Raw genomic sequence first — 14,931 nt, forward strand, 5'->3', positions numbered from 1 at the left:
CAGTGAAGGCAGGGCACCAGGGAGAAGGCAACTGCAGTAACCCGGGTGAGATTAGAGAAACAATGGCAGAGGTGGTGACAAGTGGGCCAATCGTGGACATATTCTGAAGGCAGAGCCAAACGGATTTGCTGATGGTTGGTATCTGTGAGGTATGAAAGAAAGAGAAGTCAAAGATGATTCCAGTGTTTTTTTTTTTTTTTTTTTGGGGGGGAGGGGGCAGTGGGGATTGCTGAGCCACTGAAAGAATGGAGTTTCCATTTATTCCAGGACCGTTATTATTCTGGATTATTTACGCAAATTATCTATTATCTTCATGTCAGCCCAACCCTGCTGGCAAGATGGCGGAACCACGAGAATCAACAAGATCCTGCCTGCCCCAAAAACCCTCTGTGTCACACACAGTAGCACCTCCATAACCTTGGGCAATAAGAGTTTACTTTTATGAAAGACTTAGCATGTGCCAGGCACAGTGCTAAACCTTCCTACATTAATTTTCCCATATAATTCTCAAAGCGACTCCACCAGTAAGGCATTATTTTTCTAAGGCCTCATCATGTCCCTGCCAGTGCCAGCCGGGCAGCACTTTCTCTTCACCTCCCTCTTCCAAACTTCTTAAATCTGATGACCCCCAACCTCCTTTTTGTTCCTTCACACTTAGGATTAATAACTGCTTCCTGTGACTATTTCACTCTTATTTTTTTTCTTTTTGCCTTTGCAGTGCTCTCACACTTCACTCACACTTCACCAGTTTACTCTGTTAAATTCTGCCTGTTGAAATAACTAAAGTGGTTTCTATTTTCTACTGATAGAGTGAACCCCCATTTACTTCCACAGTGTCATATCTCTGCCATGTGCCAGGCAATGTGCCAAGTGCTAGAGACATAAAGGTGATAAAGACCAAGGCCCTGACCTCAGAGATTCTAATGAGCTAGACAGACACATGCTTCCATGTTCAGTCGCTATAAACCAACAGCCCATGCTACAAGTTAAAATGCAAGTACTGTCAACAAAGTGTAGTGGCAACACAGAGGGGATAGTGACTGATTCTGACGGGAAGAATCCTAACAGCTGATGATGGGACCACTGCTTGAAAGGAAAATAGAATTTAATTGAGAAAAGAAGTGGAGAATGGATGGAGGCAAAGGCAATGGCAAAAGCCCAGAAGAGCAGGAGCGCTTGGAATGTCAAGGAAATGAATATGTCTCAATAGAATTGACATAACTAAAAGTGAAGGTGTAGAGGAGAGAGCGCTGGTTATGAAGTTAGACAGAACTGGTTCTGACACTTGCCTTTGCTATTTACCAGCTGTATGACCTGTAGCAAGTTGCTTAACCTACCTGAGCCCTGTAGACTACATTGAAATGAAGAGGGTGGGAATTCCCTGGCGGTCCAGTGGTTAGGACTCCGTGCTTCCACTGGAGTATTGAGAAAATGCATGGACAGAGCCGGGCACATAAAAAGGCTCAATAAGTATCAGGTTTTCTTTCTCAAAAAAAGAACGTCAAGGAAACGTGAGGAGCTCAGCAGAGTAGAAACAACGCTGAGTAGGTGATGAGACAGTGCAGGAACTGAGGCAGAAAGAGTAAGGCGAGCCCTCAGATGGCATGAAAAGAATTTAGACTCTTGTTCTCCTGACAGTAATGGGGTGTCATCAAAGGAATTTAGTCAGAGAGCAACATGGTCAGATCTGCCTTTCCAAGGATCACTCCCTCTCACCCCCAGAGAAGGAGGTAGGAAGCTGAGCTCTGAATGGAACCCCAGGGATAGATAATGAGGGTTGAAGTAGGGCAGTGGAGGGGTGTGTGGAGGAAGGGGCAGGTCTGAATGGGATAATATGTGAAAAGTTACTTTGAAACATAAGGAATCCCGATAGAAAATTCCGTGTTATTCTCAGTTTCCCTCCCTCTGCCTGCCACTCTGAGTGCCAGCAGCGGCCCCATCCCCGGCAGGCAGGCAGTCCGGTCAGCTTCATATTCTAGGTCTTGCATACTCTTCTCTATTCCTCCTAGAACAGCAGTGGACACTCTGACAGGAGGCTTTTCAAATCTTATCTTGGTCAGTGTCTTTTCTCATTATTATGTCATTGTATACTCAGACATTAACCCCCGCCAGAGCTCAAGCCCTACTTAAGGAAGCCTAGTGGCTAGCGCTTTGTTGCATCTCTGAATAACTTCCTGGACTGAAAGATCATGAACAATATAGCATGGACTGGGGTTGGACCTGACTCTGTCATTTACTCGCTTCAGAAAGTCACGTCAACTCTCTGAACCACATTTTCTAATCTGTACAATGGGAATCCCAATACCTACCTCATAGTAGGTAATTTACTGGGATGTAAGAGTGAAGTCTGTGAGACACCTGACATGGAGCGCAGCTCACTTGAATGCAAGCTCCCGGAGAGAAGAGGCCACTCTGCTGTGCTCACCAACTCCATGTTTACTGACTGGCTCTCTCATTCAAATTAATACTTGCCTCTCTTTTTTTCTTTTATTTTTTGCTTACTCCTTGCATGCATGTCACAAGGCTTAATTCTGCTCTGCAGGGTTCTCATGGAAAGCAGAAATCCTGGAGAAAGCTCAATCATGAATTCTTTATACTACTCTGGCATTGCAACGTGCAGCTTCCCAAAGCCTTGCATTTACATAAATTGATTGACCTTTCTTGGAAGCCAAGGATGGTTATATCCACACCACAAGAGAGGAAAGGGAGATCCAAGAGGGGGAATGATTTGGGGACTTGCACAAGGCTAGAATAATAAAGTTGAGACTCGATTCAAATCAGATGTGTCCAGCTCTATAGTTCATTCTGTCCTGAGCAATCAAGTGGTAGTAAGACAGCCAGAATTCTCTGCTGGGGAAGTGGGAAGGCTGTGTTGGAGAAAAATTGGTGACCATGCTCTCAAGCTAATGGAGAACGATAGGGCAGAGTGCTGAGCCCCTCCCCCATCCCCAGAGGGGACAGCTATCCCCATTTGGAATCTACATCTAGAGGTCTCCCTGCTTGTTATCTTTCTCTCTCCTAAGAGCAGGGCTACTGCAGATGCCGCCATTCATTTACATTTCTTTCTTTCCTTCCCATTTTCTCCATAGTGCACGTTCCCCTTTCACTGCCCTTGATATCCCTACACATCTGCCCATTTCCTTTATAAAGGTACCTGCCATTAGGTGCCACCTCTTCCTTTTCCCCTTCTCTGTCCTTCAGCCCTATCCTTCCACATGCCTGTGTTAACTAAAGGGGGGAGTACACCTGCCCACATTATTTATGCCACACAAGGAATTAAAATTTAACATCTTTCCTTCCTGCCAATGACAAAGCACTTTAATTATACTGGAGCAAGGTGAGTGCTGAAGACAAAGCTGTATTGACAGAAACCAGAGCAAATATACCCTTTTCCCAAGCAAGACATAGTAGGAGACAGCTTTTTGTAGAGCAGTGGGGTAGGGTTGGGAAATAGGCAGACATGGGTTCCAACGCCAGCATTCCCTCTTCTTCCTAACTCTGATTCTGTGCAAACAAGCATCTTATCTTCCAGCAAAAGCTTTGCCGCACCCAGGTACTGAAATATACCCCCGTGTAGGACAAGGCAAATCATGTAACAAAATTATGTTTTCCATTTTGCCCTGGCCACTAGGAAGCTCACAGGTTTGTCTGGAACTCAATTTAAATAACAATATAGGAACCAATGATATCTACATCAATCCTAAATTACTCTCTGGTTTTCATCTTTTCCCCTACTCATATTTTCCAGGATTATGACTTTTTATGTTTATATTCATAATTCCCTCTTTTATTAAATGAGCATGGAAATGTGTTTTTTTGAATCTTTATAAATCAAATCATAGTAGCATAGTATAAATTAATAATCTCTCTGCATTCCATTTTCATACCTATAAATAGGGATATAAGCACCTACCACGTAGCATTATTATAAGGGCAAAATGAGATAAAATACATAGTTTTTAGCACAGCCTTGAATATGGAAGATGCCTAATTAAATATGAGTGTTTCCCTTCCCTTGCTGAGATGGAAAAGAGCTGGCTGCCATGTGTGGTCCATTGAAGCACTTTCAGTCAGGTGCGTCAGCTCTGAGGCATGGGAACATGCAGCCAAATTTAAAATATCCCACAGACACAAGGGCATCCCCCAACCTGTTTCAAAGCTGGGTGCAAAGATTGCAGCCTTCTACTCTTCAAGACTCTCTCAGGCTGTACTACCAAGTCATGGAGAATTATGAGAATTATGCGATGTTGGTGTCTAATAGATCATGATCTTGGGCAAGTTCTTTTTCTTTTTTTAGACATTTTGACTACTCTTTAAATTTATTTATTTTAATTTATTTATGGCTGTGTTGGGTCTTCGTTTCTGTGCGAGGGCTTTCTCTAGTTGCGGCAAGCGGGGGCCACTCTTCATCGCAGTGCGCGAGCCTCTCACTGTCTCGGCCTCTCTTGTTGCGGAGCACAGGCTCCAGACGCGCAGGCTCAGTAGTTGTGGCTCACGGGCCTAGTTGCTCCGCGGCATGTGGGATCCTCCCAGACCAGGGCTCGAACCCGTGTCCCCTGCATTGGCAGGCAGATTCTCAACCACTGCGCCACCAGGGAAGCCCTGGGCAAGTTCTTAATCTCTCTTAAGCCTCAGTTTATTCATCTAGAAAATGAGAATAATATTATTACCTCTAGCTTTAGGTTGTAGTGAAGATTATGTGAAATGAAAAACGTGGATTGATTAGATCACGCTAAGTATTCAAAGTTAGCTGTTAACTTTAAGCCCAGTAATTAGTACTAATGTTATTCCTTGTATTTTGCATTACCCTATCTCCTCTAATCTTCCCAAATTAGAAAGGAGTTATTATTATCTCCATTCTGCAGATGAGGAAATTGAGGCTCAGATCTGTCTCCTGACTTCCTCAATTTCAAAAGTGATGAAGATAGATAGAAGATGTTTGCATGTAAAGGCTTTAGAGTTGCCTCGAGTTACAGGATGAGCCCGGGGAGTAACTGCAGGTACTGTCCACACCAAATTTGGATTTTAACACATGCAAGTCTAGGATGGAATGTCCATCGCCTAACACAACACTAAGTTTATTGCAGGAATTCTAGAATTGCTTCTCTTTTAAACAGCTTTGTTGAAGAATAATTGATTCTTCACATAATTCTTCACATAATAAAAACTGCACATAATGATTGTGTACAATGTGATGAGTCTGGACGTATGCAAACACTCATACCATCACCACAGTCAAGGTCACAGGCATATCCAACACCTCCCAGTTTCTTTATGTCCCCTTGTTATGGTTGTTGTTCTTGTTTTGTGGTAACAAGTATGAGATCTACTCTCAACAGACTTTAAAGCACGCAATACCGTATGTTAACCACAGGCACGGCATTGTACAGCAGAGTTCTAGATCTTGTTCATCAGCATAATTTACGCTTTTTTTTTTAATTATTTTTTTTTAATTTTTTTAGATTTATTTATTTTATTTATGGCTGTGTTGGGTCTTCGTTTCTGTGCGAGGGCTTTCTCTAGTTGTGGCAAGTGGGGGCCACTCTTCATCGTGGTGCACGCGGCCTCTCACTATCGCGGCCTCCCTTGTTGCGGAGCACAGGCTCCAGACGCGCAGGCTCAGTAATTGTGGCTCACAGGCCTAGTTGCTCCGCAGCATGTGGGATCTTCCCAGACCAGGGCTCGAACCCGTGTCCCCTGCATTGGCAGGCAGATTCTCAACCACTGCGCCACCAGGGAAGCCCAACTTACGCTTTATACTCATTGAATAACAACTTTCCATCTCCATGATCCCCCAGCCCCTGGCAACCACCACTGTATTCTCGGCTTCTATGAGTTTGACTACTACACGTAATCTCATATAAGTGGAATCAGGAGGTATTTGTCCTTCTGTGACTGACTGATTTCACTGAGCATAATGTCCTCCCATTTCATCCATGTTGTCGCAAATGGCAGGATTTCCTTCGACTTTAAAGCTGAATAATATTCCATTGTACGTAATATATATTACACTTTATCTACCCATCTGTCATGGACACTTGCTTTGTTTTCACATCTCAGTTATTATGAATAATGCTGCCATGAATATGGGAGTGCAGATACAAATGAAGGCTGCAATGCAAAAGTAAAAACAATGGGTAAATACAGAGTCACACTCAGGAGACAAATAACCCATTTTAAGCTAAGGAGAAAATTACATTCACATCAGCTTACTCCCGCCTAGAGCTGTCTGTTGTCCTCTAAAAGGTAAAGTACTGAGTGCCACTGGGATTGCTTCACCTTGGGGGCTTTGGAGCCAAAACAGATCTGGGCTTAAATCCCAGATTTGGGTGTTGTTAACATAAAAAATCTTTGTTATCCTAATAAATACCTATCCCCTAAGCTTAAAGAGAGATAAGTAACCCAACTACTCCAGTCTTGGACTTGAGGCTGGGTGAGATTCTGAGTCATATAAAAAAAGACTTACTCATCAAGGAATCCAAGACACTTTCTTGTTAATGCAAGATAATTTTCAAGGCAGGTGCTGTAGGATTCACTTTATTTACAGGGAAAGGCTTGTAAGTGAGGGAAAAAAATATGTCTTTTCTGACCAAAAAGGGACTAGCCCATTTTGCATCCATCTTATTCAATCATGTCATCCATTTCAATCAAACCACTACATTTTACCCTCTGACAAAAACATTCAACTTATTCCATGAAGAACGGGTTCTAATATGAGCTACCCTGTCACATCAGGGAGATATCATAGTATTATATAAACTTCCATTTCTGCAAATATTTCATCGGGATTCCCACGTTACCTACTCCGTAGAGATTGAGAAGATTTGCACTGCCTTCATACACCCCCAAAACTCAGCATGATTTGTTCAAAATTTTACTAGTCAGCATCGAAATAAAAAAAAAAAGGTACATCATGCACAATGATAAACTACCCCATGTGGTTTGGATAAATTAAATACTTTAAGCTTTCAGTCTCCCTAATGATTTGGAAATGAAACAGCCATGATTTATGACTCTAGCTGATAGACTAGATCTGAAGTTTACACTTTGAAAAATGCCGTATTTAAATTCCCCTATAAATAAAAAATCATATTCCTCTAAAAATCCAGCCTAATGTATGTATGTAATAAATTAGAGATCCTCGTATTGGGTGGAGAAATCTCCAGGACTGATGGCTTTCTTCCTTGCAAAAATGCACTGAGTGAACCAGACCTAGGTCTGTGTCTATCTGCTACCACTTAATCAATAGTTATTGTTCCTTTCTGTCCAATCATTCATTTTCCCATCTCAGTGACCACTGTCAGAACAGCCTGCATCAGCTCAGCTGTAGAGGTAACCTGGTGTGGTTTTTTTAATGTCTAGATCAACTATTTTTAATCAGGTGGTTTCCAAAGTCTTGACATAAGTATTACTCTGGGTTCCTTGTGCTTTTTGTTTACATGTACAAATGACACAATTGCTTTTGGGCTTTGCTTAGCGTTCTCAAAAAATAAAAGAACAGAAGCAGGTAAGAAAAATGGTGCACGATAGTGATAAAAAGCACTTGGAGAGGAATCAGTTGACTCATAGTTAGTTTGACCTCTACCTCTTCCTGCCCTGTGACCTTGCGCTAATTCCTTGCCCTCTCTGGGATCTTTATGTTGAAGGCATTGGCCTATTTGACTCCTAAATCCCCTTCTTTCACTGCCAATTACAGCCCAATGTTTAGAGTGCAGCAAACTAAATTCAGACCCTTTCGCAAGTTATTTATTCTCACTGGCTCCCACTTTTCCCAGGTATAATTTGGAGATAATTATCCCTACTACACAGTACTATCAGGAAGATTAGACAAGGTAACATAAGCAAAGTACTCACCACAATTCCAGGCACAAAGTAAGTACTCAGTAAAAAGTAGTTGCCACTATTATTTTTATAATTATTATTATTACCAACATGTTCATGCTAGAAATTCTACTAGACAGTAACCTGACATTAAAGGGAAAAAAATGAATATTACAAGCTTCAGGGAGGAGAGGACATCAAAGCAAGAGTCTTTCCTTATATCCATTTCATTCATACAGCATCCAAGCCAGCAAGTGGTAAAGGGAATTAAGAAGTATGCTGAGTCTTCAGGACCCTCAAGACTCATTGGAAACTAAGATCCCACAGACCTGGACTCAAATTCCTCCTCCACCACTTACCAGGTCTTGGGGTTGGGAAAGTCATATAACCCTTCTGAGCTCAGAGATGCTCAAAATGCTGTAAAATAAAGTGGTAATCCCAACTTTTTATGGTGGTAGTCAGCATTAAGTAAAACTGTGGCTATAAAGCACTTAACTTTTTATCCATCACATAATACGTGCTCAAAAACTAAAAGTTGCTATTATTGTTACTGTTGTTGTCACTAGCAGTTTCGCAGCACAGCTTCCCTGGCCCCGCTAATCCCCAAGCCGATCCGCTGCTGGTGTTTTCAGATTTTCTCAGGAGTCCGAGTCACTTCTTGCTTTTACACAATTGGCACACTTGCCTCCCTTCTATTTTCTCTGTTTATTTTTTACAGAAATCCTCAGCTTGCTGAGAAGGGCTCTTGTCGCATTTATGATTCATAAGGCCCTGAGTATACAGATGGCGTTATATAAATGTTTAATAATCACCATATGGTTTCCCTGGAAATTCTGTCACTCAATGAGGAGTACGGGCTGAAATAGATAAAAAGCAGACCTCCGTTCTCCTGTTCCCTCCTTTACTGTCGGTGGTCCATGAAACGGAGAGAATCAGCTCACAAGAGCCTGGCAGGTATTTAGAGAGCAGTGAATTTAGGAGGGTCGTGAGAGGTAAATGCCTCCTATACTGGATATTATTCTTTTGTGTCCAAGACAGCTCAGTTGCTCCTCTGATATCGCAGTGCCTGTTTAATTATTCTATTACGGGGCATTGTTTTAAGTGGCTGAGAAACCATGGGATTTTCCGCTGGGTCCGTGTCCATCATGGCGTCGTTTCTCGTGGCTGTTCCCTTCCTGGGCCTTGTGGCAGCCATGTGTTTGTGAGGTTCTGCACTTGTGGATGGAGCTGCATAGTAATAGGGAGAGATGACACATTTGACAAATGGGAATCATGATTGTCTGGCCTCCTGACAGTTGTTGATGTGTTCTCCTGACCTGTAAATGTTGCAGCTGACTGATTACAGTAATTGATTGAGAAAACATTTGTCAGTAGCTTTCTAATGAAAGAGAGAGGTGAGGAGGAGAGATTGCTGGAGCTCCTAGGAGCTAGATTTTGCTTAACAGCAGGAGCATTGAACCACATTATAGACAATTACTGAACTCCATACGGCCACATATAAAACGGAAATGCAATTCGTCTGGTCATCCTTTGTGGAGCACCTACTATGTGTAAGATCAGAGGTCAGAAACTGGTGATTTCCAAGTAGAATATGACCCTCAGCCTTTGTCTGGGTGTCCTGCTTAGTTAATCTGCACTGTCCTTTTGTCACAATCAGAAGCAAATTGCCAATATTTAAATCAGAATATTGTACATTCAAATCTAGATTTCTAGCATCTCTTGGAAAAATCAGTATTCGGCAGCACTGGGCCAGCATTTCTGCAGGTCAGCGTTTGTATCGACTTGGGTAGCTGCTGCCTCTTGGAAATGGGCCATGTGATCCCAAGTTTGCCCCATCCCTACCATTCCATTATGTCATCCATTAGTGTGAACTAGCTGGGCCCTGTAGGATTTCCAGTTTGAGATCTCTGTTTCAGGTTCTGAAGACACACACGTGAGAAAATATGATTCCAGGCCCTGCCTTAAAAGTACTCACAGTAGTATAACTGTTTACTATAGTAAATTCTAAATTTCTAGCAAAGAAGGAAAATTAGGCTTTCCGGATTATTAAAGATTCTGTATGGTAAAGCCATCTGGTATCTGTCATGATGGCTACCATATGCAGGAAACCATTTTCAAATTCTTTGCAATACCCTGTCTCTGGTGGTAGCTGGGACTGCAGTTGAAGGAGGACTTGCCCTGGAAGCATCACATTTGGGCATGATTTGCAAGTGTGTCGTCAGGTTGCTGGTGACCTCAAGTGAGTCATTTATTGAATACTTCCCTAGGAATCGTATTCCTCTAGATCCAACTGAGTAAGAGATTGGAAAGTGTGCTGTAAACTGTAATGCTCTGAAACATGGACAGTAAACTATGGCAAACTGCTTTTGTAAATAAAGTTTTATTGGAACACGGCCGCATCCATTTCTTTATGTATTAACTATGGCTGTTTTCACGTTATGATGGCAGCGGTGAGTGGCTGGAACAGAGACCATATAGTCCACAAAGCCTAAAATATTTATGATCCGGCCCTTTAAGAAAACTTTGCAGACCACTGCTCTATATAAAAGTTAGCTATAATAATAATAATGCACACTATTATTGAACCTGATTTCCTCTCCCTTGAGAAGGCATTTCAATATTTGCGGAGCCTACAAATCATTGCCATAATCCCCACTTTTCATCCAATTCCAGATGTGCTGAGATGTGATACTAAGCTTTCTGCTGGATGGAGCCACTTTTTACTTTCCTTGGGGGAGTTAACTTCCTGACTGTGGAGTGTGCACGGCCTTGAATGAAGCTTGTCCCCAGCCCCACTTCTTTTCCTGGAATGACTTTCAGGGCCACTCCATCCTCTGAGACACCAGGGAGTAGGACTCAAAAGAAGCCTTTTGAAAAAGACTTAAGAAGTTCTTAACCTTATGGTGCCTCATTTTCCTCATCTGCACAATGGGAAGAATGTTAAGACCCATCTCACAAAGTATTATGAGGATTAAGGGAGGCAGTGATCAACAAGACAAGTAGCAGAGTAAACGATACAAATGCCTTATGTACACAGAAGTTCTGCCAGGTCTGGTGGGATGTGGCCAACGTCATTATTTCAGAATCTAAACTCCAGAACAGTGCTCTTCAAAGTATGATCACCAGGGCACCTGATTCAGAAAACCCTGGGCTTTGTTAGGAATACAGATTCCAAGGCCTCCCCCAAGGCTTTCTAAAACAGAATTTGATCTTGGGGGACCATCAGATTTCCCCAGATGGACTCTGTAACAAGATTCCCAGATTATTTTGATGAACCCTAAAATTTGAGAACTGCTGCCGTAGGGATAGCACCCCCTGTTTCTGTACATTGTGCCACAAAGACTCCAAAAGAGACAGGGAATTTGTGTCCAACACCGTGCGTGACAGGCCTGATGAGAGCTGGTGGTATGAATTATGAATCTCCTCTTGTCAGAGAAATCCCTTCAGGCAAGAAAGACCTGCTCTGGCTTTTAATGGAGTCGGGAGAAACTGGGAACCTAAAGAGTTCCTCCTCCAGACAGCTGTCTCATGAGGCTGCTCTCAAATCACTTCCTGCTCCGATGCCCAAACCCACACAGCAGCTAATTTAGCCCAGATGGATTCCCACCCACTGCTCACTGCACGTGGGCGTTCTGGTGGGTGTTCCCAGGGCAGCTTTACTTCCTCTCTTATGGGTCCCCTTTTAATGGATGAGGACACACGTGTAATGAGAACACTTAACACGCAGAACACACAGGGTTTAGTCATAAAATTAGTTTTCTTGCTTTTGTCCCCGACTGCTCTCTTAAACCTACTCAGTGGGGATAATAAGCCTTCCTCAGCCACTGGGTGAAATTTCAGGTCATCCCGTGGTCCGATCATTATCATAAGTCTCAAATGTATAACCTCCATTCAGAAATTAAAATATCCAGTCAAATCCATTAATCAAAAGCCCTGCTTCTATTCAAGGATAAGACTCCCCTGCCACCCGGTTCACCCCAATATCTAGAGTCTGTGGTCCACGGGTAACCTGTCCCAGAAAGGCTCACTTCTCACTCTCTCATTGGTCACCTTCTCTACTGGCTACTTGTTATTTTTGATCCTCCTTCCCTTTCAGATGGAGGTGGAAGAGGAAAGAGAGGTGAGGGGGGTAAGAAAGTCCTTACTTAGCTGGTACTGTTGCAAAATAGCTTTGTTCCCTCTGGGTCCAAAAGACAAACCCTGCGAACTCTATACTTTTCAGAAGGTCATCTCCAAAATGCACCTAATGCCGTAACTGAGCGTGTCTACTGCCATCTCAGTTACACGGGACACAGATTCCTCCAAGCCCATGGATAGAATTCTATACCTGTTCCTACTCCACGCATGCACGCACACACACACACAACCAGGTTGTCCCATGGGTAGGTGGCAAAAGAGCTTGAGACCAGCTCTTTCTCCCCTGTGCCCACATCTGATCCAGAGGACACTCATGCATCTTTTGCCCCTGACACATCAGCTGTGTACGGGAAGGTGAAGTCACTCCACTTTCATGCTGGAGTTCTCTAGAAGGAGTCAGTCATCAACTCACAACTCATCCACAACTCCTAGAGACACACATCAAGCTTTCTGCATGGGCTCACGGAAGCCCCCTCTCACTTAGCTTGAAATGAGGGGTAGACACCCATAACCCCCTCCTTAGAGAGGGACTCACAGCCTTTCAACAGCTCTCCAAAATCGCCCTAGTGTAATTCTCTCTCTCGGTTTGCTCCTGGTCATTTTAAATTCCACTGGAGAGAAAAGGCTTTTTAAATTAGTAAAACTGATTCTCAGATATTTCTTTTGAAATTCTTCTATGTTGATGTCTGACATCTGCTGAATCTTAACCTCATTAGTCGAAACTTCCAACAAACTAATCTTCAGTTGTTTCTATCCATCATGATGTCATTTTCAGGATTATTCTTGAGAGATGCACTTCTTTGAATAAAACATGAAAAAGTCCTGAAATCACTCCTCTAGAAAAATACCAGGATCATACAAAATACTGCAATTAGCTCGGGCTCCCAGTTTAGGCTCAACCTCAGCAAAATTCTAGAGCGATGCCAACACCTGCAGGCATCTGGGTCGCTCCACTCTTCAGTAGGCCAGCCCCACCATGGATGAAATGATGCTGTGTCGCCTCTAGCTTGCCCTTTTCCATCCTGCAGTGTGACTGTTTACTGCCATTTCCCCACCAGACCAAGAATTCCTGAGAACACACATTGAGTATTTTCCTCATCTTGACATCTCCAAAGCTTCATCACGTAGAGGGCTCTCCATAAATGTTAACTGAGTGGAATAAAAATACCTTTTTCTTTCCAGACTCACCTCTGACCAGTCCTCTCAGCCACAGTGAGGTAGAAAGGAATGCTAGCAGCTTACATGCCGATATGAGATATGAGACTATATCAAAATGTTAGGAAAAGGCATAGTGTTGATAGTGGAATCAGAGAGTCAGCCTTTCTTGTCCTCCGAATTCATACCATGAGTCGGCACACCAGCAAAGAAGGATCCCCACGCCTCTTACATTTTATTGTAAATGTCCAGGTCCGTCCGGGTGCACCCCTGGAACACATTTATTACGTGACTTGCCCAGAGACGACCTGTCTGAGGCACAGATTTCTTGTTTGCTGGCTGCCTATTCTTTTTTTTTTTTTTTTTTTTTTTGGTAAAGAATGCAACCTTCAGGCTGTTTCACATAGGCTGTTGGGCTTTGCAGAGACAAGACAAAGCAAGTGGGATAAGGAAGGCTATTGTCTTCCTATGAAAGTAAGCCACAGACTGCTCAGATCTGAAGAAGCTCCAGAAAGTGGCATGCATCTACACCTGTGAATGCAGGTTTTCTTCTCCTGAGAATCACATTGCTTTACTGCACTGTTCCCTTGCTCTGTGCTCTCTCAGCATTTTGCTCATCCCTCAAGCAAAGCATTTATCATGCTTTGTTATGGGTAGCTCACAGATGCCTGTCCCTTTGAGACTCAGAGCTTTTGGGGGTGGAGGAGTTTTGTCTTATTTGTCTCAGAAAGCTGAGTACTTAAAACACATAATTTTTGTTGAAAGGGTGGACATTAATGTTTGTTGGATGGATGGATAGATGGATGGATGGGCGGACAGGTGGCTGGCTGGCTGGATTTACCTCTTGCACAGTTGCTACGTGGACATTAGAACCACACAGTGTCTCTGGCTTCCCTCGCCAGGCAGTGATGAGGAAGGATCTGGAAATAATACTCTTCTTCATCAACAGCAGCTGCATCTCACAATGGTACAATATTCTGAAATGTGCATGTGTTCAGGTGAGTCATTTTTATGTTGAATTTCCCTTAAGATTATGATGTAAACTATGTATCTGAAGTCCACATTCTACTTATCATAACATTCATTCATTCATCCATTCATTGATTGTCACTTGGTCTGTTATCCTTTCAGTTAGTGTTTAGAGGAAGTGTGCGGCTTAGCTCCTGGAACACAGAGTGTCTACAGAAATGAATAGTGACCACGAGGGGTCAAGGGACCTCCCTAGGAACACAATCACGTGGGCCTGCGTGTGAAGAACAAATCCCTCTGGAACAAACCAGCTTTACGCCATCCCAGGCTGCAAAGCAGTGGTTGAATATTCACACCTCTTTGTTCTGGGCACAGCATGGTCCCTGCGACTTCACAGAAGGACATCCGTATAAGTCATGCTGTGAGCAGTCCGTTCTGCCCCTCTGCCCCTAAAAGGCAAGCTACATGGGAAAGCACTTGCTCCTAAGCTGATTAAAGGCTAGGAGGCAGGGGCAGGTAGGGTTTCCTTTTGGGGAAGGAGTACCTGGGAGAGACAGAAGGGCAAAGGCAGTCTTGGTGGAGAAACAAGATTTACCTCCTGGGCGCAGTGAAAGGAGTGTCTCTGTATTGCTTGGTCCCAATAACAACTCACCCTTTGCCATCAAACCTGCCAGCCGCTGCTGCCTGGAGGACTGGGAGGGGGGGGGGGCCTGTCACCTCCCCAGACAAGGCAGCCAGTGCCCGAGGCAGTGCGGTCACTGAAGGGGAAGAGAACAGCCACCTTTCCCTCCTTTCGCCTTGACAGCCACCTGGTACAGGGGCATCCCTGCCTCTTCAGAGATGCACGCC

General features: G+C 43.5%; 1 long non-coding RNA gene across 1 annotated transcript in view; it reads right to left on the reverse strand.

Moving 5' to 3' along the window:
* Window positions 1–208: 208 nt before the first annotated feature.
* The window catches only part of LOC309647116, a 29,393-nt gene continuing 14,670 nt past the window's right edge, over window positions 209–14,931 (reverse strand). Inside the window, exon 2 of the long non-coding RNA XR_014255818.1 lies at window positions 209–4,644. This is a non-coding gene — a long non-coding RNA (uncharacterized lncRNA). The remainder of the gene's footprint in view (window positions 4,645–14,931) is intronic.

This window comes from Balaenoptera physalus, assembly GCF_965194825.1.
Source record: "Balaenoptera physalus genome assembly, chromosome: 17".
Lineage (NCBI taxonomy): Eukaryota > Metazoa > Chordata > Mammalia > Artiodactyla > Balaenopteridae > Balaenoptera > Balaenoptera physalus.